General features: G+C 40.0%; 1 long non-coding RNA gene across 2 annotated transcripts in view; it reads right to left on the bottom strand.

Annotated features, from left to right (window-relative positions):
* Positions 1-12630: 12630 nt before the first annotated feature.
* Positions 12631-25567, bottom strand: part of LOC142053905 (uncharacterized) — a 122936-nt gene continuing 109999 nt past the window's right edge. For both annotated transcript variants that reach the window (XR_012659364.1, XR_012659363.1), the window contains exon 3: positions 12631-14267. This is a non-coding gene — a long non-coding RNA (uncharacterized LOC142053905). The remainder of the gene's footprint in view (positions 14268-25567) is intronic.

Below are 25567 nucleotides of genomic sequence, written 5' to 3'. Positions count from 1 at the left end.
CTGCATTCAAATGTATGAGTATTATGCCCACACTGCAGGAGACAGCAGGAGGCAGTGAATCATCCAACATTTAAATCAACACCCCCTTAAAACAAAATGTATTCAGCTCAACGTGGGTATCTCCAGCGGGCTCCAAAAGTTCTGACAATGCGTGGCATGGGTTACTCACATATCTCTCTCTGCCCATAACGCAGCCACCATTTAGTAAGTAACTTGATTCAGAGGCACAGAGAGTTTCTGATGAATCATAAAATGCTCAGTGTCTGATTTAAGAGCTTTCTGTCACCACTGTAGATTTGCTAGTGCTAATTTTATGTAGAAAAGGGCTTTCAGGGACAGAATGATGATAGGGAGAGCGGTGGTAGGGAGGGAAAAAAGAGAAGGGAGAAACAAATTCAAGGGTCCTGGAAATGGATAGTGAAAATGCTGTGGAAGCAGCATGCACGTTTTCTGCATTTGTTTTAGTTTTTTGGGGTTGGTTTTTTTTTTTTTTTTTTTAAGTGAATATTGAAGAGACATTAATCAGATTGTTAAAAATCTGGCAGAATAAATGTGTCAACAAAACTCCTTTTTTACTCACATTCTATTAAAACACTTTGAAGGATTTCTATGGAAACAGTAGGCTGTTACAATGGGAAATACCCAGCATAGCTGAAAATGTCAATCTTCCTTTCAGCAGTGGACTGACCATAAATAGAGATTCAGTGCAGAGAAATTGGTATCATTTGGAAGCAAAGTCTCAAGTAAGGGAAGTACAGCAATGCAGGAACGCTTGAAACTGAAGACAAAGTAGGCAACTGCCTTTCTGTGTAGAAATAGCACCATGGGAACAATACAATATTTAATTACTTTTTTTTTTTAAATTATTTTGGAAGAGTGTATTTGGATGCATCAGGATATAGCATCTATTTGGGTATGTCACAATAGTTCCTGCTCCTAATATTTTTGCATTTGCAGATAACTCCTAGTGACAGAAAAAGAGGGATGGCTCCCAGAGCACCCATTTTATTCTTTTATCTTGTAACTGATGACACTCCACACACAATCAGCAGTATTGCCTCTGCCTTATCTACTACCTATTTACTCCCTCTTTTTCACCATACCATGTTCAAAGTCATATTTAACTCTTCTATGTGCCTTTCCCAGCGACCAGAGTAGGGGTTCTTATACGGATTTAAAAACAAAACCGTAAGACCACACTGTATTCTTTAAAGGTGTGTAAACCAAGAGAGAGCTCTTCTTGCTTGTTTCAGAAGGCCCTCAGTTATGCACACCCTCCTTCCCACACTCTTCCCACACACACAGATCCTATGACTGGAATAGCTGCTTCCTAAAGCATGAAATATTGTGAAGGCTCCCTTTAAATCTTAGACTGTTAATCTCACCAAAATCTTTAAATCTCTAAAACATATAACAATGTCATGATCACAGTTTGCAACATACATTTCTGCTGCTCTTCACACAAAAAGAAAATTAGCCCTCTTTCAGTACTTTATTTGTTTAGCCATGTATTTGAAGAGCACATTGGTCTGTATTACAGACATGCACTTTCAGTAACTTCCAATGAACAAAGTAGGTTCCAAAATGCTTACACAAGTAAAAACTGTTTTCTATACCTTACAGAAGGATGCAAGGAAGCACAGAGACATCTTAAATATACTTTTTACAAGCGTTTCTTAATTTCTGCCTCTGAAATTCTGGATGGCCACCTTTTGCTGGTTTTGCACACAAATTGGGGTCAAAGGATTCTTTTGGTGGCAAGCAGCAATTTGGATAAGATCAGGCAGTGACTCATTGGTAATGTACGGGGTAGAAGCTACTGGTCTTGGCTACCATAATGCTGCTGTGTTAGATTGATATCGCTGCCTTCTTTAGTCATCAAGCAGATTAATTGCTGTCAAATACTAATAAAAATGCTCTATTTTTTCCCCATGTTTCTTATTTCTCAAGGGAAGAATGCTTTTCACATATGGACAATGAAATCTGGAGGGCAATGACATAACATGAATGAAACGTCGCCTGTAGCTTCTGATTGTTATTTGTTGACAAGTCCACTTATTTAAATGTGCCAAAGTAATAACAAGATGGAATTTAAGATAAGCATTCCAGAACATATTATTTAGGAATGCCGTGGGCAGCATGGTGTTTCATGCACTGTGTTGCCTGTTGTATCAGTAATGAGTTCATGACTAAATACGTTTTGGGCATTTGCCAAACTGATGGGATTGTGAAAGACTGAGGACCATAAGAATGATGGCCTGAAACTACAGAGCCCAGCAATGCAGAAAGCCTTTGCTAGACCAGTGGAGGATTTCTCAGTAATCATCTGTAAATTATGCAATTACTGCTGATTAGCGTCAAACTTATGTGGACACACAGGGATTGAATAAACACCATACAATCATGCTGCACGGAATAAAATGGCACTCCACTGCATTAAAATAAGGCTCAGCAACAAGGATGGTGTATCTACTCTGAAAGTAACTATTATGAATAATACATTTTTTTCCTTGCAGGAAAATGCAATCTAATCTCTCAATCACCTCACTCAAAGATTAACAACAACAACAACAAAAGTCTAAAGCTTCATAACTAACTTTGGAAAAAAGTCCCAAAAGTCAGACGCTTATGAGGAGATAAAACATCCTCATCCCGTAGCATCCAGCAAAACAAATTTCACAAGTACCAACACTTTGTGAACTTTTTGGGAATTCTGTTCCTAGCTGCAACTGGAAACATTGGTTTAATTTTGAAAAGCAGCTAGTGTCTTATACCTGATTTGAAGACGATGGAAAATTTCTAAGGGATAATACTTTCTAAAGGCCCTGCTTCTTGAGATCACTTTGAACTGCGTATCCCAAATATGACCCATCCTTACATAACTAGTCTCTTTCTAAAACTTAGGGTGCTTTCTGGTAGCCATTTGGAACACTGAGATTTTTAAGTCTATTCAGAACTGAATCTTAAAATTAGTACAGTCAGTGAATAAAAAGAAATAACTTTCAAGTAGGGAGTTTCTTTTTTTACAAGTTAAGTAACTTGTACCATGGCTAAACTAGGAAACAGAGCAAAGATGCCATTTGAGGTATTTAAAAAAATTTAACTTCATATTGTAGAAGCAAGGAAAATCATTAAGATTTCTGCCAAAAAGGAAAGAAGAAAAATGCCACCATTTTATCATTACTAAAATGACAGGAAGTTCTAAAAGGTTCAGGTGGAAAAACAAATTTCTGCAGCAAAAATTCTTGACTTTTTACACATTAATCCATCAGGTCCAGCCATTCTGATAAACTAACACTAGATGAATAACTGCTCATTAGTATGAGAGACAGGTTCACAACTGACAATAAGTTTCTTACATCCAGAATGTAAAATCATTAACTTAAGAGTAAAGGCATGATGAAAATTTGTCCTGGATGAAAATCTCATTTTGTCATAGGTTTGAAGAATAAAGACATAGACAAATTAACAAAGTATTAACAGAATCAGTTGTGAAGACTTATGTCTGTGGGGAATTAGTCTGAATCAGTTTTAGTGACCAAAAATAATAGCCAAGTGGTAATGGCTGACTGGCTGCTATGAAGATAGGTAATCATATTGTTCCTGAGGTGACATCTGACAGCACTCCTGACATCACAAGGTTAACTGTGCTACATGATTTTGTTTTGTTTCTTCTTGGTAATATTAACAGAAAGGGGAGGGTTTGAATGAACCACAGTAGATGTGCAGTCTCTTGGATTTCCATTCATTGAGAAGCACTTACACACCAACACAGTGAAAACTACCTGCTTACAGCTCATGTTATTTTCCCAGGTTGTCAACCTGACCCATTTCCCAAACCTTACGCTAGCTGCCTTTAAATGTCATTTTGGCATGTGTGTTTCATTCTTAAAAATAAAGCATGTTATATTTTTAAAAATGTAATTCTGAAGAATTTGATCTGTTTTGAATTCTACTATTATTCTTGTTGATAGCAATATACATGCCTCTGAGATGGAACTACTGAGCGAAAGTACTTGACTATGTAAAAACTTTCATATGGGTAAAGGAAAATTAATTAAAAGAAAGATATCTGTACACAAAGACAAAACCAGAAATTTAATATCTTGGGGAAAAAAAAGTTCTTTGAAGTACTTAGGACCCATGTCAATCTGAGAGTTACTTTGAAGTCATTCTCATACAGCTGAACTAATGAAACCTGCATCCTACGGATGTGTTCCTTTCATCCTCTGAAGATTTTCTCCTTGCATTAACCAGTTTCCCTCCCATTTCTTTGCTGAACCTGTGGACAGGGTCTCATCCATCAGAGATAACAAGTCCTACAGCTTGTCCAGAGCAGTACCAGGGTCTGAAAGCCTTGCGCGACAGAGGCCACAACACCTGCTCCTCCTGCTTCATCCCCACTGTGCCTTCTTTCGGGGCCCACTACCTAGCTCAGCTGATCGTGCTCAGAAATCTGCACAGATGGCCCTATCTTTGAGATGTCTATTTCCCTGCCAAGCCTGGCTAGACAGGACCAAGGGTTAAATTACCAAAAGTAAGGCAGGACAGGTGAAGGATGGGGGACACCAGAAAGCACAGAGATCTGAAGAGGTACAGACAGACCAGTTACTTAATTCTTGTCTCCTTACAAGGATAAGCAAATTAAGAAAGAAAGAAAAATTAAAAATCTAATCCAATGAGAGGGTGGATCAGAAGATGCTGTAGCACATGTTACTCAGACCACAGTCTTACAGATACCTAGCTATTACACAGCAGAGATGAAACACATTTATTAAGCCTTTGTCTTTCATCTAAGAAAATTTTAAATGTGAATAAAAAGTAATTCCTTTCTATCTAATTCAATAAGAAGGTATCCACTGCAACCTTAAAAGTTAGCTTTCCATGAATAATTTTAACTCACTAATAAAGGATTTCAACAGTACTTGAGAATGAAACTGGATTTTTCCCCTCTATTACTCAAAACCTGTTTCAGATACAGTTTGAGGTAAGGAATATTAATCAGGGTGTAGCTGACTGATGTCATGAGTATCATGAGAGATGGGATTTGGTAAAACAGTTAATTGGCGTTCAGCATGGAATTGGGGCAGGATCTGAAGTCTCACTGCAATCGTTCCAAGGCCATTTGCGCATACATATGTGAAATTTTTGATGGCTGCTTTTCTTTGGGAAGTGTCCCTTTCATCAGTCAAAGACACTGTGCAGGAATCAATTAAAGCTCAGCACATTGTTCACCAGAGATGAAATTCTGGAATATAAACCCCTCCAGATTCTCTTAAAAAATCTGGGACCAGTTCTCTATTCGTCTATTAGGTTCATGTCAGGCTTTCCTTCCTTGGTAAACATCCTCAGTGGTGTACTTAGTAACCCAATAAAAAAGAATAATTCCAGTCTGCTTGCATGAGCATTGGAGAGCACTGAGTATGGGAATGTTGGAATGAAAAAACTGAGAGTAAGAGAGGAGTGGCTACTCAAAGATACCAAAATCCAATTTACCAGATGGTGTCAGAAGTAGAAAAAGGAGGGAAGAACAGGGAAAAATATTCCCCAGGGGGGCTTTCCTGAAGATCTCTTGCTGCTGCTAAGAAGAAAATTGCAAAATTCCAGGTCAGTGCAGAATTTATACTGTTCCTGCCAATAGAAATACGAATACGTTTCCATGGTCCATGGGCAGGGCATGTACACTTATATCAGAGCAGGTGTTACACCAGTATTTTCAACATCATCTTCCTCCTCACCAGAGACTAAAGTGTGAAAGCAAAAAAAAAAACAAAAACAAAGCACACCAACATTTCAAAGCTTGATTGACAAGAACAGTACATACTCTTCTAAAACTTTTTTAATCATCTTTTTGTTTGTTTACAGCTAATGGTTTACACGTTATCACATAGGAGCTACTGCTACCATAAGGGCCATTTAGAATTTTACCACAATTTTAATAAAAATAAATAGTCAAATCCTCCAAACCTGTTAGATTGTAACCCAGGGAGGGAGACATTTTTCTTAATGGCATTTAAGTGGCTTAGCCAACATTGACTCTTTTTATAACACTGGCTCCATTGTTGGTGATAATAAGGCTAGGGGAGAGACCTTGGGAGGTAAACCACGCATTTATTCAGCCTTTAAGATTTACTGTGGTGGTGGCCACTGTGTGATCTTTTTGAAACTCAGGGGTGCAAAGTGTAGTGTTTACAAAGACCACTTCCAGCAGCTTGGACGTGGCTTTCCCACTGTTATTTCTGGGATGCTTCTTGCACTTAAGCTTTTGTTCCCTCGCTCTGCAGTCTTGACAATATGTTTGGTGCTCAGCTTCCCAGCTTACTTTCCTGAGTTGGATTCAGCATGGTGTAGATGTGGTATTGAAGAGGTTGGTTGCTAAATGTGTTCAGGGCAGCCTGACAAGTCCGGATGCTACAGTCGCCCTGAGCTGGTTTACCTGTGTGTCGGACATAGGAGAACACGGCAAGAGAGACTGGCACTGCCTCAGGGTAGCCTGCGGGGGAACAGGAGGGTTGGTGTGCAACTCTGATGCCTATTTCACTGGCTAAATTAACTGCTTCTTTGGGGTTAATGAAACGAGGCTGCTGAGCTCCAAAGGGACCACCCCAGTTTTTCCACCATTTTGGTCTCTCCTCCCTAGCTGGAGGGAATGTAGAGCTTGGGGTTGCATGGGACAGGAGAGACAGAGGGGAACCCAGTCTTCCCAACAATCACCTATTTGCTTGCAAAAAAATTATTAAGAGGTTATGAGACATCACATGTATTTGAAGTAAAAATATTGCACACTCTGCATATTTACTAGTTCTCCCTGTTCAACCTTATGCAAGTAATTTTGTTTTTTTGAGTGACCATTAAGTGGGCTGTTGAGTTTCCTGCTTTACAGGCTTCTTATTTTACTTCTCCAGAGTTATTTCTTTTCAGGCAGATACTGTCAAGCTTATCTAATAATGGTTGTTACAAACTTTATGATTCTTAAAGTATAGATCCTACAGAAAAAAGAACTGTTTCAAGAATGGTAACAGTAGTCAGTAGCACAGTTCTTGCTTTCAGTCAGTGATAGATTTCTCAGCTATCACTTAGGATTATATTCTCTGAGCCTCTGGCTGCAGGTGATTACTTTTTTTTTTTTTTTCCAGCCTGAACAGTTCATGTATTGTAAAAATAAAGGGAGAGGAAGGATAGGGGCAAGAGGAAAATTCTACCCTAGGGAACAAAAAAAGCTCTTTTCCATTTTAGAACAGCAAGATTTTCTAGAGGCAGCTAGAAAGTAGAAACCTGGGGTGGAAACAGTCCCAAGCAAAATACTTCCACCAGCACCATCATTTTTGTTTGATTTTGCCTAATTACAATGCTTTGAAAATCCGATTCTATGCTTGTACAGTAAAATAGGTGTGACTCAGACCTCTTCTCAGGAAAATCCCAAGTCCAAATAAACTCTGACTGCACACACACACACACATTTCTAACTTAGCAGCTTTGTGAAGAATTTAGTAAGGATATATTGTAAAGGAGGCAGGAATTAAGCATTACTTATGTACTGAGGCCTTGGGAACACCACTTTTGTACTCTGTGATGGCTGTATTCCAATTCCCTGCCTTGATATTTCCCTGTTCCTGAGAGGGACAATTGTTTTGGGGCCATCTCCAATTAAAATTTATTTCTTCAAACCTTCATTAACACACCGAACTTAGAAACAGCAGGGTTTTAAGTATTTTTTAAATATCTGTGGGTATTTTATACAAAGCTAAGAAGTTAAGCCTGTCTGAATCCTCATCTGCATCTCAGAGTTTATCAGCAGGTTTTTAAGATTCTTAAAATTTTTCAGGGAAGATCTTTTCTAAGCTTTATGAAATGTAAGTTTGAAAAACATGCCCTTTTTCCTGTATGGGAACATGCTTATGGATTTTACATTAAGGCAAACCAGAAAACGCTCAACTCCACAGGGATTAATAACCATACAGAATAATAGACTGTCATGTGTATATTATTTACATGACATAGTACTTTCCACTGAGACTCCCATCCCAGGAAGAAAACAGAACAAGTGCAAGTGAAATATTGTAGGAAAGAACACATGGCAGCTGAAGAGTAATAATTTCTAAAGCAAGAAAGATGAAAGTTATTAATCAAAATTGCTACTTAGTCTCTCCTCCTTCCCCACCCACTCCAAAATACACTGCTAATAAACTAGTAGCATGTCAGCATACGAAAGAGGCTTTCAAATTTTATCACCTAATAGGATATAGAAGTGGATTTAGAAGAAAGTTTAAAAGTGCGTAAGTGTATGTAAGTTTCTCCAATTTACAGCTTCTTCCAGTCTTTCCACATGTGGAAATTCACTTGGAAAGTTCCAGAGATATAATTTTCACCCTCCTACACGTCACCTCTGATACAGCTCACAGTTTGCAAGAATGCAAGGGACTAAATCCTTACCTGACATCGGTAATTGCAGACAGCCCAAAACAAAGCATATCTACTTACCTTTGGGATTGCAGAAATGTGTACCCACTCACCCTACCCAGTGAGACAGAGTGGCTCAGAAGTATGCAGATGAGAAAAATGCCTTATGAAAAACGAGTTTGCAACCTCAGCTGGGCTGGCCATTTGCAGCAGTGGGAAAGCGCCAGGGCTGAATCATGGCACTACGATTTGTTCACTACTGTGCTACAAACTCTTAAAGCAGCCCAAGGAGGAGGCTCTCTGCTTAGTTGTACTAGCACAGCAATAACATGAACAATGAAATCCAACAGATAAATTTTGCTTCAGGCTTTTTCTTCATGTAAGGTTTTTGTTCTTCTAATCCTAATTTTTCCACTCCATACTAGTCATACCAGGTTATCATCTATTTGCTACCATTCATATACCAGTATCCATCCAACCCAACACATGCTAGTTTCAGCTATCTTGTTTTTTGGAAGATGGACTGACTGTATTTGTTTTTGATTACTGGTCTTTGAACTTATTTTATTTAAGTGCAGTCATCTTCTGAATATATCACTCTATAAATATGTCACAGTAGGGTTTCATGTTTATTGTTTCTCAATGACTTCCAGATCAAATTTATTCAGCTTGAAACCAAAAAGATGGTACGTGTGCTTGGTTTTGGGCTGGGGTTTGTTTTGTTTTGTTTCTTTTTAGGCGTGTGGGGGAGAATGGAGACGGAAGCAAGGTTAACCAGTATTACGCTGTCAGCCATGTCTCTGGAAGTTAGGCTGGCTCATGCATCCTCTCCATCACTACTAACAGAGATTTTGCAACTGGGATTTCACTAACGACCCCATTTATGACGTGAGAGACAGGATAGCATGTCATTTGCTCCCCAAAGCCCTGCTGGTGCTCCACTGGCAAAAGGATTGAAAAATAATGACAGACTTACTCTTGCAAGTGAAACATGCATATGAAAGTGGTAATAGACATAGGGAACAGATCTGTTGACTAAGAACATGCCATTTTCACATAGTCATTTTTCTGACCATAACCGCACTTTATACTCCAGGCATGGTTCTGTTTTCCTCTGCTGTGGCACAGCAGATGTGAAGCATTTAAAACCTTTTAACGGGACCCAACCTAAGGCTAAATGACAAAACCCTGACAACATAATCCTTGAATTTACATCCCTGGCATTTTGAATGTTCTGTGACAGGGTCAAAAACCTTGAAGAATCAAAATTCTCACACTGGGGAAAAAAAACCAACACAGAGCCATGACTCATCTAATGGTAAGAGAGGCAAAAGAGACATGAAGTCCTGCTTTGAACAATAAAAGTTTTAAAGATGCAATTTAAAAAATACCTCAGCTTCCCAGCTGTATTTGCCCACTACAATATACTGGAGGAGGAGACAATATACAGGGTTTGGTTTCTGGGAAATCTCAGCTGCTCCCTGCTGATATGCATGTTTCTTCAGCCTTTGGTTCAGGGTGGAGACTACCTCTCCTTAAAAGTGTCATGTATTGTATTTTTCTTATAAAGTGATGCAGTGAAACATGGGACACCTCAGAAGCTAGCTGCATCTTGCTATAGCAAATATTCCAAAAAGGGGCTTCTGCAGGAGAAGGAAATTGGCAAATGAGAAGAAAGGCCCTCTATCTGCTAAAATAAAATACAAGAGACTGTTTTAAGGGCCCACCAGCCATTTTACTTGGCCTAGCAGAACTCCACTGGCACTGCAAGCATCCTGGGTTAGTCTGTCTGTGACAGTTACTCTTTTTTAAACATAATAATCCCAGAATCCCATTTTACAACACACCCTGGAGAAGTAAAACATATCAAACTATCCGTATTTTGCAATAGTTTCTTGGCATGATACATGTAGTAATTAAAAAACCTTTACTAGAAATTGCTGCCACAATTTGCAGGCTTCCTTAATCCAGTTTTCTATCAGTATCTGCAGTACCTCCAGGCACCTGTCTTGTTCTCATAATACAAAATCAACAATACCATGGCAAGGCTTGAGGGGATGTCTGAAGATGATGAGAACTTAGAAAGGAATGCCAGTATGAAAACTTGGCTGGTGCTTGGCTTTTTTTTTTTTGTTTTGTTTATTTATCTAACCATTCTTTTACCAGGAAATATCACATGAACAAATTAAGTCTTCTTTTGCAAAGGCATTCAGGCCAACTAGCAGTAAATGATTTTAACACAAAATTAATTAAAACAAAAACATTTAAACACTATAATTCTAAACATGGCCTTCAGCTACATACATGCCAAGCTACAACAATTGCAATGTAATAAATCAGTGTGAGATATATACTAACAAAGTAAAAACCTGATTTTTGCCAGGACAAGGGCAAAGCTCTCTTAAATATTTTGAAACTGCAGTCCTGAAATGATCAATTATCAACAGACAGCTGCATGGGGGTTTTTTTGGTTTGTTTTGTTTTGAATGAAATTTAGCCCTTCGTTGCTGTAGTTGGAGTTGGTAACTACCATTTGTTTGGTTCTGACTTGAATAACCCAACATGTTACTTTCTAGTTTTCAAATCCTCATCCTGTCCCATTGCCCAATTTTCTCTTCCCCCAGTACTCACGTCAAACCTTTTAATGGGAAAAGTGCACAATATCCTCCTGAACTAATCCTGCTTATCAGTTTTATGAAGATGGAAAAATCCAAACAACGGTATATACTGTCCTATGAATAAAAAATTTAATGTATTTCTTTTGTACTGGATACAAAACCCTTTAGCCCATTCCAAGGAAAAATGTCACCACACCATAATACCAGGACTCACAGTATTCAACAAGCCTTTTTTAAAAAGTGGTATCATTCTGGGGAGATGCTTGAGCTTGGCAGGGAAAGCACATACAGTTAAGAGTTACCTACTTCTGGTTTTCCAGCTTATTGCACTCTTGCATACTAGTGGCCCAGTTGTCCAGACTGGTTTGCTGCCCATCAAAGTGCACTGAAGTATGAAATAACAAATCACCTTCCACCTCACACTTTCCCTTCTGGAGAGCTGCAGTTTCATAGAGTTTATATCTCTGCTGAGAAACGTAGTCCAGCTGTATAGCAGTTGTTTAATGCTAATGATTATCCATCTGGTGGTATACACTGTTTCTGCCTTTCCACCTCTATGGCATATGAACACAACCAAATTCACCAAAGATCAATCTGACTGACACGAGCCTCAGCCCATCTTTCAGAGGTTCACTCTGCATATGGCATGGCCTCTCTGTCCAGCTCTTTAAGGTGACACTGGTGCTGCCTGGAGTCCCATTCCCTCTAGCAAGACTGTGGCTGCTTTGTCAGCCTTGGAGGAGTCTGACAAGCTGGAGCAGGTCTGGGAAGCAGCAGCCGCTGACCTCCTGCCTCTGCAGGTGGGATGGCTGTGAATCCCCAAGCATGCCTGGCCCCTTGATGCCAGCTTGTTTGTGCCTGGGTTGTCTTTCAAACCTACAGCCAAGTTACAGAAGAGATCACCTTTCCTCCTATATTCCCCAGGGCTGCCTCAGGTGTATCTCTTTTCCTGGGTTTCATCACCCAGGGCAGGCAAGGGTGCTCACCGGGAAGCCCCTAGCCTGTCAGACATGCTGCACTGTACGGTGCACTGGAGCACTGGCTCAGCACAAGCCCAGGACACTGGGAAAGGGATGCCTGTTTGCAGAGAACTTTACAAAAAGGACGGTAGGAGTCAGTTAAAACAGTTAAACAGTTAAAATCAATAGCCTTCACTCAAGACTATTTAATGTTTATTTGTTTTAAAACTCCAGCAATATGCATTCCACAAAAATAAATTTCTGATATTATTCATCTGCTAATCTGCCTCTGTCTTATTTGGAGCAACAGATAAGACATAAAGCAAGTGGCAGGCAATTTAACCTTCCTCAGCAGAAAAATACTGTTTATCTTATCATGTAAATTATGAAAATAGGCCTAGAGAATTTGGCACAGGAAACGTAACACACAATAGGTTAAATAAAGCTTTAGGAGAAAATACCATGCAGTCTATCATTAAGACAAAGGGGTTAAGGGTTGGATGACTTGTATTTGAACTACAAGTGTCCACTCTGAGACTGACTACCAGAAGCTTCTTAATCATTTATTGCTGTCTTACTCAGATATTAACTGATAAAATACAGAAAGCTGGAATCCTGAAATTTCCTGAAATCTTTCTTTTTTTTTTAATTTTGGCACTTGATATCTCTTTCTTTGAATAAGGGATGTGTGAATTAATTAATCACGAGCATTTTTCAAATGCTCTGACATCACTAGTTTGAATAAATTGTTATTGTTTTCTAATTACAATCAAAAGAACATGCAAAAAATGGAATGATCAAGACATCACAGAAGGAAAAAAGTCATTTAGAATCTAATCAGAACACAGTGGATAACATAAAAAAGAAATATAGGGTAAAATAGGTGGAAAGAAGGAGTGAGAACAATTTCGGTGAGAGTAGAACAGAAGAGACATCTGTATGATCCACTTACGACTGAGTCAGCATATGGCCCTTGATTAAATTCCTAAAATAATACTGACAACACTGTACTTGTTCCTTGCACTGTTATTATGACAAACAGTCCTGGCATGAACCGTGACTGTGAGGCCCACACTGAACCCTAACCTGTCTTAAACAAAGTTACCATACACCTTGCAGGCACTTGACGCACTTACATTCTCCACCTTTCTTTCCAAATCTACTGCCTGAACATGTGCAACCTTACAAAAGGGCAGCTGCAAGCTTCTCAGCCATGTAGGCAACACTAAATTTTGCCATCCCATGGGTGAAGAAAGAATCAGGGAAGAAATATCTCAAGCCACTGACTAGGACTGGATGCACGGCTACCCAAGACCAAGGCCAGGCAGCTCGCTCTCTTCCATGGACCTAACCATTTAATAAGGCAGGGAGCAATTCATCACCACTGTGATTTTGCTGCCTTCATGAGTTTGCTTTCCTTAAACTTCTGCCTACCTTGCTTGAGCCTAAAGAATGTCCTGCCATATGGTTGCTCTTTTTAAGTAGTGAGGCATAAAGTACTGGCAGTTGAATGTATTTTGTATTATCTTTAGCAAACACCATCTCAGAGCAAAAACCTTCCAAGACCATTCTGAGACCATTAAATGTAAGAAAATCCCCTGCAGCCAAGGCCAGAGGGCCAGAGGAAAAAAGGGAAAGTCATGGTTTTCATGCAGGACCCATGCTCACCAAGTGAGGGATAACCCTCACAACCCCCTCTTCAGTAAATGCAATTATGTTCCCTGCTACTGCTGTGAGACCCCTGCAGGACAGTGGCTCTGTCTTGCAGGATTGCTGCAGCAGCCTGACTGCAACAGGCAGCTGTGAAGAAGTAGCCCCTGGTGCAGAGGCAGACCGACAGGTAAAACACTCCCTCCATATAGGTTAGACCACACTGACCAGCTGAGGTGGCCAAGAAGCTGTCATAATGTTATCGCCAGTGTACCACACTGGGCATGTAGAGGTTTGAAACCACAGATGCCTAACTTCGCTTCCTGCCAGCATTTATTTTGCAACACAACAAATGAAAACAGGCCTTTGCATTGCAAATGCTGTATTTCATGAATCTGAGAACACAAATGCAAATTGACATTTTTTTCTTTTTTTTTTTTTAAATGGTTTTGGCTATTACTTGCATGTAAGCAGAAAGCATGATGGTCAAATCACATTACCTTAGAGTAGCAGCAGGACAGCAGAGGTCAGAGCAGTGAGGCTACTGCAAAGGGGGTTTTCAGTCATCTCGAGGTGATCCATGCCAAAATGCAGAGGTGGGCAGGCATATGATGGACTATTCCTGAGGTTTCATGTTAGTCTGCAGCAAGATAAAGGCAGACTGATGAGTGGAAAGATTCTCCTGGTATTATCCCCATCCTTGTATAAATATTTCTTATAAAATGCAAAGTGGGAAATCGGATTACCCATAGTTAACACCATCTCACTACTCCCATACACACAGGGTTTTGATGTGGTACTGACTTAGAGGAAACCATTGCCATAAACTCATTTTAGAGATGACTAAACAAAGAGGAGATTATCATCATTTCATTTGATGTTGGTAATGAAAGGTTTTGAAAAATAAAATGAAAGACAGCCCTCCCTTGCAGTTAGAAGACTAAGTAAATGCATACATAGTTTTACAACGTACGTACTTAAAATGGCAAGATTTCATCTCCTAAGCCTTTATTTCATGTATAATTTATGTAGATATACTGTACTGTGGGTTTTTTTGTATAGCTAATGTTTGGGCAGAGAGGTCTTTAAATGTAGTAAAACAAAAGGAAACAAAACAGACACCATGTGCAAAATCCACAGTACACACTGTCTTAACCCTTTGGTCCCCCACCCCCGCAATTTAGTCTAATGCCATCAATTTTTATCTGAAAGGGCCAGCGAACAGTTAATTTTTTTAAAAGCAGTTGATACAAGCACATCCAATACAGTACACTGATAGAGTTGTATTAAAAAGATTCCACGTGCATAAGAGCAGGGACGGCATGTGAGATGAAAAAGTAATATTGTCTACTTTTCCATAGCTTGTAAATGGTCTAAGTAATTATTCTATGTATTTATTTTATTAAAAGGAGAGGCATTTTTGGTTTGATTTCTTTGCTCTGATCCCACTTATTACTGCTGTCTTTGAAATTCCACAGACACTGCATTTCTTTTACTGACTGGACATTTCTGAAATAGTACCACTATCAGGTAGATCAGATCGTTGGCAAAAGCTTTGGCACCAAAGAGACTCAACAAATAAATTTCATCACGCTGACCCTGTACTAAACAGCAACTTTATGTGGATAACCTCATGGGAATGGAAGTTGAGAAAGAGCTATTTCAAGGCCGCCAATAACTTAATCTCTGTTCAGTTCATAATGCAAAGCCATTTCTGTTTCCTTTGCTCACAGTGCTAAAGAGTTTCTGGGATACTGTAATCCTCATAAGGTGGGGAGGGCAATGTGGGGGGTAGGGGTTTGCGAGAGGGAGAGGAGATCCCACTCAAATTATACCCCATTTAAAAAAAAAAAAAAGAAAAATAAATAAAAAGCCAAGTTTTTCATCTTGGAAATTCTCAGCCTCAGTTACGTGAGTGCAAAAAGTAACTTTTATTTGAAGAACTAACACTCACTTCTTTGTTAAGAAAACTTAGGGCACCACCCAGCAGACATGAAGGCTCCTATGTTATCAGCAAACTATTTCCTGGGTATATATTCACCCTTTCCATGCAGCTTGCTTATTTTTTCAATCAAAAAAAAAAAAAAGGGAAAAAAAAGAAAAAAAAAAAGAAAAAAGGGCAGTGCAAACAAATTCTGTAACATTGCTGAATGATCTTTTTTTTGCTGCAGTAACTACAATATTGATGTAATGGAAATTTCATAGGTGTCCAGCTTTGCAGAAACAAAGTTGGAAAGGCGCCAAGGGGAACCCTAGTGCAGCCCCACATGTTCTTTCCAAGGTGAAAGGGCTCTGCACAGTGCTGCTGCCTACCATCACCTGAGAACAGGCTATAAGAGGCACAGACAATGTGCATGGCTGAGCAAAATAACTTGGGTAGAAGAACATGAACCCCCAATCCCCCGTTAATGGTTAACCTAACCCCTTACCCACAAACGTAACACCAGTTACTCTGCAAATTTAGCATTGCAAGCTTGAGTTCTGCAGAGAAGTAAGCTTGAATGATTACGTTCTCTGGCTATCTGCCTCTCCTCCCAGTTTTGAACCTATATGCTGGTCTGAACTATGTTTGATGGGGGTGGGGAAAGGTAGAACTCATGAAGATATCAGGTTCCCTTAAACGTCTGGAAAGCTGAGGATGGAAGGAGAGCAGGAGGAGAGTCTGGTCATGCCTCCACAGCAGGGACACCCACAGCAGCTCTCAGTGACACTTTCCTACGTGCCCTTCTGCATCCATGAGTCATCAACCAGTGAACCCTGCAGCACCTGATGCCTCACATGCAACTGGGAAGGAGAGAAGGATGCTGAAGAAATCGGAGGAAGAAGGGGGAATACTCAGGGGTCAGCTCTGGGGTGTGTGCAAAGGAAATTGGGGATACTGTGGGAGAGCCCTTTTGAAGCACAGGGGAAGGGAGCCAGGTTATTGCTGTGGGCAGCGAGGGTAAAACAGCTGTCCTTGGTGCCACGGTTTACAGAATAAATTGTCCTCTTACTGGATCCCCTTTCTCCACCAAGAAACATTTTTGTATGAGCAGCAGGAATGGTGGGAAAGGAAGATTATACAACATCCAAAATCAATAGCAGACTTCACATGCAGGAAAATATTCCTTTCTGTAATCCTGGGAGTCACCTCAAGTAACAAACCAGACAGGGGTGTGGCAAAAACTTAAATCCTGAAGAACAGAGATGTTTGGCCCTGTAATAACGCCACGTGTAGCAGGATGGAGTAGGCTTCACTGCCCAGCATGGTTGTACAATGCTTGTCAGAGGGCTGCAATTCTCAGGGAGCTTCTGCCCCCCCCAACTCCAAAATCATGGATCATTGTCTCCACAGCACCGTCTAGCAGCATAACCCAGCAGCTTGCATATGAATCTCATTGTTTCCCAGGGAACAAAGCAGAAATCCAGCATCCACTGGCAAGAAGACACTACAGTCGCCTCTGCTGACTTCAGATTCAGTCCGGTGGAGCGACAGAGCCAAACCTCCATGGAGGGGCTGGGCCTCAGGCGTCAGTGAGCTGTGCAGACCTCTGCAGGCTCAAAGCCTCAGAACGGCATGAAAAGCAATATTAATATAAAAACCAGGTGGTGCACAACTTTTTCAGTTGTGCTGTTTTGCCTTTGGGGGGAGGGGGAGTACTGAGAAAGATGAAGATGACCTCTATCCCTCCGTACTCTGACTAAATCTTCAGTACTATCTTTTGACTTCTTTTAAAATACAATGCACCTTTTCATGAAGCTGCCCTTGGAAATCAGCCATACCGAATTTTACTGTATATATCAAGATAAAGTACAGTGCATAGAGTATGTTAGTTTCTATAGGATTGGAAGAAGAGGTGAAGTAGTCTTATGAGAGGAAGCTTTTTTTAACTAGAGGTTTAGTCTATGGATTTCACAGATTTAACTAGCAGCAGTCAGCCACAGCCTTGCTATTTCCTCCAACCAGAGCTTTAAACACACCTTTGCATTTCACCAAGTTTTGTCCTTGAGAAAGTCAGGTGTCCATGGCTAGTGTGTCCAGACATTTAACCAGATACCCAGTCCAAATGCAAGAAAAACAAAGGGCTGTTGTGATGGGATAAATACTTCCCTCTGCAGCCAGCATTTGCAGTTTCATTCTCTTTGTCTCACAGTTCATTGCCCTGGTAAGGTGTCTAGCAGTCGACTACTGGAGCCCAAAATTTAAGAGAGCCTGCAAACGCCAAGTTAGCTTTACTTGCACATTAGGCAAAAGAAGAGCCCAGGCATCTTGCCATAGCAAAGTAAAGTAGCAGAACAAAACAAAAACAGAGTTTAAAAGTTTATCTTCTGGAAGCCTTTTGCACCCTCAACAATGCCTTTGTATTTCAGGGCCTTTTAAGCTGGCCTTGTCAGGCTAGAAAGACCTCTGCACAGTCAAGAAAATACTCTCATATAAGACCCTGAGATATAAGGCCACAAATCCCAGGTTTTAAAGAAACAATGACAGCAAAAGGCCAAACAAGCGAAAACACAGAAGATTGGGATCAGAAGATGAGCTGACGAGCTATGAGGTAAAATGGCAATGGTTTACATTTTTTAAATATCGGAAAAATTCAATTGCAAGAATGATTTTCATGTTGGTTGTTTTTTTTTTTTTTTCTTTCCACTTCGGCTGCTCTAGGCAAGGATTTTCCCCCTCAACTGTTCACTCTTTCACTGAGTCTTCAGTAAAATGTCAGCAAACAATTGTCATTTGGTATCTGTAAGAGATAATGCAGGTGGAAAGGGGAATACTGAAATCCAATACCTCCCTGTAAAAACCTACTGTACTATCAACACCAGATAAACTTCCTTTTCTCTGCTAGAAACCTGACCTTGTAAATACACTTACTAGGATAGTGGTAAGGGAATACCTATGCAGCTTGCCTGAGTAAGTTATCAGCAGCTCTTCCTCTCAGAAGACAGAAGTTTTCTGGAAAGAAAATACCTGACCCAACTTCACAGTGGCACCTTAAGAAAGCTTTTCTCTGGATTTCAGTATGAAATGGGTAAGGTTGCAAGACAATTATAATGGGTCCTGCTCTGAAGTGCTGGGCACAAAGCAGCAAAAAGGTCACTACAGTGTATTCACCTTGAACCAAGTAATTTGAAATAAATCACCTTTACTTTGCTTTATCAGCACATCACATACTCAGGCATTCAGTTTGTCTTTTCAGTTCGGAAATACATCATCATCAGGACTGCACTTCAGATTCTAGAGCTTTGAGGTGAATGTGTTATTTATAAGATGATTTAAGAATAAATTAAGAAGCCACTCCTACTGATTAAAACCTAGGTAAAATTCAAACCCAGTAAAAAGCAGAACACTACTATTCTATATTTTTGCAGTGCATGCTTATGTTTTAGTTAACTATTGACTAGTTAACTAGTAAGCTCCTGGTCACCAGCCCTTTTTTTTTTAAACACTATATCTGCAAATCCCCTGAAAAGAAAGGAGGTGATCTTGAAGGAAATTTTGGTAATCAAGCCCAGCTCATGCAGCTTTTGTTCGTCTAAATACGCTACTCTCACAAATGTAGTATCAATAGCTCTTCACAAATATCTCATAAGTAAACTGTTGGACTTAAATCTAGCACTATTTGTTTTAAAAAGTATCTCTTGGAAGACCTTTTTTTAAATTCACCTCCATCACATGAACAGTCACATGGAAGTCAGAGGAACCATCTGCATCAGCAAGAAATGCAGGATTTGGCCCTGAATGACTCAGCTAAACTGCATGCTGTCGACTTAAATCCTACATATAATTCAAGTTGGGCGCTACTGCTATGTTGTTTCAACAGAGGCTGTTTTACATCTCAGAAATCTCTGGACCACAACAATGTCACTACTAGACAACTTCTGTTTTTTACACACTTTAAACCTTTATAGGGGGGAAAGCTTTTGTGAAAAAAACTTCTTTTTTCTTCTTTCTGTTCTAAGCTTTAAATTGAATTGGGCTCCCACTAATTTAAGTACAGAGCTTTGAGGTATACATCTTAAATATGATAAATGACAAACAGAAAATTAAAAGTCTACTGCTACAGCACTGACAAGCCTGAAACAATGTAAGATCATGAATCACAACATCTACATGCAATCCCCAAAAACTGTGTTCTGAAATATAAAAGAGCTCCAATAATGGTTTCATCTTACACAAACGTATATGGGGTCAGATTTTAAAGAGCTGGAGTCAGTCTACACAAAGCCTGGGAGTAATATACGTGTTTGACAAGGAACTTTGAAATGTCCCTTAGGAGAGTTTCCCCTGGCCTGTTCCACTTGCACAGATGTTCTACCTGGCACCTCTTTTCTACCTCCCTGGCATGTCCTTTACATAGTATGACCATACATGCTTTGCTTTTCTCACTGTTACTCTAGATAGCACTTTGAGCACATGTGGAAGACAACGCACCTTGATCAGCTTTAACTACAATGAGGTGCAATAGCATTCTTTGACAGAGGAGAAATTATAACAAATATTTATCAAGCCCCTGCTTTAGTCCCACACCTTTTCCCTCACCACCTGTTAAGTACCAGCGCTGTGGGTGAGCTCCTGAAAAATCCAGAGAAGATAACAGAGACAGTACTGCAATACTGACATTTCTCCCTCTTCTGCCCCTGAGACCACAGGAAAAGCCTGGAGCAAGGAAGACTTACCCTCAACAGAGGAGGATCAGGTTAGGGAGCACTTAAACTGGGCATACATAAGTCCATGGGGCCTGAAAGGTTGCTCCCAAGAGTGCTGAGGGAGCTGACCAATACCATTGCAAGACCACTCTCAATTATCTTTTAATAGTCATGGAGACAGGGAGAGGTTCCTGAAGACTGGTAGAGAATAAGTGTCACTCCTGTCTCCCAGAAGGCAGATGTAGGGAACTAAAGGCTGGTCAGCCTCACCTCAGTCCCTGGAAAAGTGATGGAGAAAATCCTCCTGGAAAGTATTTCCAAACACAGGAAAGACAAGAAAGTGAGCAGAAGTACTCATCATGGATTTTTTAAAGGGGAAATCATGCCTGATCAACCTCATTCTATAATGAGGTTCCTAGCTTGGAGAATGAGGGGGGAGCAGCGGATGTTGTCTACCTGGACTTCAGTAAAGCCTTTGACACTCTCTCCCACAATAAAGCTGACAAAATACAGGTTAGATAAATGGACGGTAAGGTGGATTACAAGCTAGCTCAAGGGTTAGGACCAAAGGGTTGCGATTAGTGGCAAAAAGTCCATTTGCAAGCCACTAGTAGTGTACGCCAGGGGTTGTTACTGGGGTCAACACTGTTCAACATCTTCATTAATGACCTGGACACTGAGACAGAGTGCACCTTTAGCAAGTTCACAGATGATACAAAACTGGAAGGAGTGGCTGACACACCAGATGGTTGTGCTGATTCTCAGAAGGACCTCAACAGGCTGGAGAAGTGGGCCGAGAGGAATTTTATAGAGTTTAGCAAGCAAAAATGCTGAAGAGTCCTGCATCTGTGGACAAATAACCCCAGGAACATGTACACATTGAGGGAGGACCAGCTGGAAAGCAGCTTTGCTGAGAAGGACCTTGGAGTCCTGGTGGATGACAAGTTGTTCACACAGGCTGATGCAACCTTGCAGCAAAGAAGGCCAAGTGTATCTTGGGCTATGTTAGGAAAAGCATCACCAACTAGTCAAGGAAGATGAGCTTTTTCCTCTGCTCAGCAGTGGTGAGACCTCATCTGGAGTGCTGGGTCCAGTTCTAGGCCCCACAGTACAGAAGAGATATGGACATACTGGAGAGAGTCCAGCCCACTAAGATGGCTAAAGAACTGGAGCATCTCTCTTATGAGAAGGGTTGAGAGAGCTGGAACTGTGCAGCCTGGAGAAGAAAAGGCTCAGGGAGGTCTTATCAATGTATACAAGTACCTGAAGGGACAGTGCAAAGAAGACACAGGCAGGCTTTTTTCAGAGGTGCCCAGTGGCAGGACCAGAGGCAATGGGCACAAACTGAAACACAGGAGGTACCTTCTGAACATCAGGAAACACATTTTTACTGAGAGGCTGACCAAGCACTAGCACTGGTTGCCCAGAGAAGTAGTGGAGCCTACATCTGTGGAGACATTCAAAACCTGACTGGACACAGTCCTGTGTGACTTAAGTGACCCTGCTTGAGCAGGTGGGTTTGGACCATATGATCTCAAGATGCCCTTGCCGTCCTCAGCAATTCTGCCTTACTATCCTCTTACAGGAGATGAGGGGGGGAAGAAAAGGTGGAACGCAGTTTCCTGCACCATCATGTCTAGTCCCCCACTCTGAGAGGTATGTTAACAAATTTTTGAGGCTTCATGTTAACAAACTTTTGTAGCTCCATCTTCTCTCCTACTGGAAGGCTCTCAGTGCTATAATGGTCAGGAAACTTGACTTAATTTCCTGCCTAAATTTATCCTAAGTCAATAATGATATATTCTCTGGCCCATCTCAGTCTTGCATGGTTCTTTATTTTCCACTTCACTTACCCACTGCATGCATTTTTAGCCATTTCTGCTTAGTTTTCTGTTTTTCAGACTGGAAAAAGATCATTTTTCTGCACTTGTTCTGGTTTTGAGCCATCTCCCTCAAACTCAGTGGAAAAGGCTTTACAGCTGTTTATGTGGCTTTACAATCAAGACAAACTAGCACATGCTGTATGGCATTAAGGTATACCTTACCATTTCTTCTAGAAATGCTTCTTTCAGTGAACACAGGCTTTGCATTTTCCTTTTCATAACTGCACTACTGATGCTGCCTCATAGTCAGCCTGTCAGTTTGGGGCCATAGGAGCCTACACTTCTGGTTTTCGCATGGCACTCCAGTTTGGACTACGAGATCCTCCTTTTTTATTTTTTTTTTTTACTAGAAAACTAGTAATGAAATCTGTATCATTAGTATGGCAGGATCTAGCGCTTCTAACTCACCAGAGCCAGGGCTGCCTTTCCTTCCATTTTTCCCCCTCACCAAATCTTAGCTTTTTCCCCCTTTATAAAAATTCATGTTAGAAATTTCACAAATTGGTGTTGAAAAAATTGGATTCACATTTATTCTAAGTTACCCAGTACTCTGCACTGCTGAAGGCAATGCAATTATGCCCAGAGTATGTGCGTGCATGTGTTCAAGCATTGCTATTTAGAAGAAACCAGCTCCCAGTTCTCCTTGAAAGGATAAGAAATTCCCACTAAATTCACCCTACAGGTGAACAGCATTAAAAACCAACCAGTCAAGCAAGTAGAGTCTACTTTTATAGCTGGATTTCTTCAGACAGTTTTTTTAAGAGATCCCAGAGGCAAAGCAACTAAATAATATATATGCAGCCAGAGGCAGATAATGTATATCTGTTGATAAAGCAGCATTGCAAGACAAGAACAAGAATTTAAAACTACTTGCAAAATATGAACTGTTTAAAAGCCCTGAATAAAAGCTAAAAATAGAATTAAAATCCTTATTGCAAAGGTCATAGCCAAAACTTAGTAATTCTTGTTTTTCAACAATCTTCTTTATAAGGTATCAGTTCTGAGACATGCTAAAACCAAGAAGTAATATGTTAAATATTTGCACTGTTTCCTGAATTTTTTACATACCGAGCCAGCCACTGCTTTTAGATGAAGATTACAATGTATTTTACACACTGTGTCTTTTGATATTCATTCATCTGGAATTTGGACAGAACTTCATTCTGAATTTTACACTATCAAAAACTTTGTAATGTACTTACAAATTGTAGAAACAAAACAAAACCACCCCCAACAAACAAAAGGAATGATGGCACACATATTTCAATGTCACAGTGCAGATTATGATGTAAAAATCATTGCAAGCCATAGAAGCTAATACCAACAAATATAAGCAGTAACAAAAAATTAAGTATTTTATTAAAAAGATTTGAAGAAATTATAATGTGAATGATGTCATATTACATTGGTCTTCTTAAGTAAATAGAGTCAGCAAATAAAAGCAGTACAATATTTATACAGCAGGTGGTAAGCAGGATGCAAGCAGAGACATTTACACTCAGGAATGGGATTACAATAGTGAAGAAGTGCAGAAATTGGTTTCAATTCGGTATATGTATTTTTCCTTAATCAGTTTTAGATGTATGAGGTAATGGTAAATATGTAAGAAAAAAATCCGTTATGATATGTTTAGCAAGAACATTGGTGTTCGAATCCATTAGGACACAACTATACCTGAAGCAGCCAGATCCATCATTTCATTACTTCTTGCAAGGAGAGCACTGCTAGTCACTGCAAAGTTAATATTTCTTGTCTTTCTAATAAATCATATAAACTGACATACTGTAATACCCAGAAATACCACCTGATGAAAGGGAGGAAAGACCTGCTTGGTACTTTTGGTGCCTCTTAGTATTGCAGAATTTGCCTTTTTGAACAGGCCAGAGTTTCTGTATTCAAAATAGTGTTATGTAGGTTACTTTCAGTTTTAGGAAACCTTTTTTTTTGTAGTAGCATAAGACATTACCGGTTGGCAGGCTGGAGAAATAGAGCTAAGGGCAAATGTTTCAGTGTAACAGATTTTAAAGGAAATAATGGAGCAAGTTCACAGAAGCTGAAACACACTGTGCAAATATACCAGTTCTCATGTGATTTTCTTAGAAAAAACAGCCTTGGAGTCCCAGTGTGAAACTGTGAGGACCAAGGAGAGCCAAGAGCACACAGGTGGTTACGGTGCTCACTGGTGATGTGAGACCTGACTTCAGAGCTCCTTTACAGACAGTTGCTCACATCCTACACAAGACACTTAAAATCAGGCTGTACTGGGGTCGCTCACTGTCACTGCAGCTGCCTTGCTTTGCATTAAAAAAATATTTAAATGACATAGAAGAGCTCCCATACCTGTAAAGAGAGCCTGGGAGAGATCTACCCTGGAAGAGCTTTCATGAGGCTGCTGAAAGATAGCACAGAGCTGGATACGTGCCTCAAGCACAGGGGTGTTGGCTGGTCTGCGTGTTTCTGCTAGTGCACGAGTACACCCACACTCTCTTTGCAAGACAGAAAACTTTTAAACTTGTTTCCTTCCCCCCCCATGCAACAGGAACATTTTTGATTACATGAAAAGTTTCCCAGAACAGAAAATATATTTGTTACCCAGCTCTCAATATTACTTTTTTTCCACAGCTTATACAATCATTGCTGAAAAGTATTATTTATACAAACAGTTCCTACTCCTGTGACTAGCCTCAATGCAATCTGGGGTACTACATACTTAAGTAAGGACAGTTTTTGTGAGCAATGGCCAGAAGAATAGTGCCCAATGTGTACATTTTGTACGTGCAGCCAGAACCTTGCAACAAGCACGTTTTGCAAATAAAAATAATCAAATATCATTACCCAAAGTGAGTAATTTGTGATAAAGTTAATAAAAACTCACTCCTTACTCCTATTTCAACATAAAATATTCTTTACTTTGTGAATAACTGCCCCGAATTTCTTTCCAGCTTGTTCTGACCATCCTTGCCCCAAAAAAGTATAAATAGCAGCTCCTCATTGCTCACTGATGCTATTACATCAGAAAATGTATACTCAAACCCCTTTCATATGGCTCAGCAGACAGAAATACTGAAAAAAAACCCTCTTTGCTAGGAGCAATCTCATGTTGGCAGGAAAATTGACAAGATGACCTAATAGGTCTTTTCCATCTCTAATTTCCCTGAGCCTACTACTCCTGTGGGGAAAAATAACTTGTCAGCAAACTTATTATAGAAGAAAATATCACAGTAAAAATAGTTACAGAAAATTGCCCACAAATTCCTTGATGTAAGATATGACTATATTTATTCTTGTGACAGTTGCTTATTCCTGAGAAAAACATGTTCCCAGATTCTGTACAGCAGTCAAAAATCTCAAGTAGCAGTGAAAACCAAATAAGAAAGTTATTAAGCAATTCTCAAATACTTAGGAAGTTAAAGAGGTTCAATCAAGCCTC

The sequence above is a fragment of the Phalacrocorax aristotelis genome, chromosome 2, assembly GCF_949628215.1.
Source record: "Phalacrocorax aristotelis chromosome 2, bGulAri2.1, whole genome shotgun sequence".
NCBI lineage: Eukaryota > Metazoa > Chordata > Aves > Suliformes > Phalacrocoracidae > Phalacrocorax > Phalacrocorax aristotelis.
The sequence above is the reverse complement of the archived record's forward strand: the minus strand, read 5'-3'. Positions and strand labels throughout refer to the sequence as shown.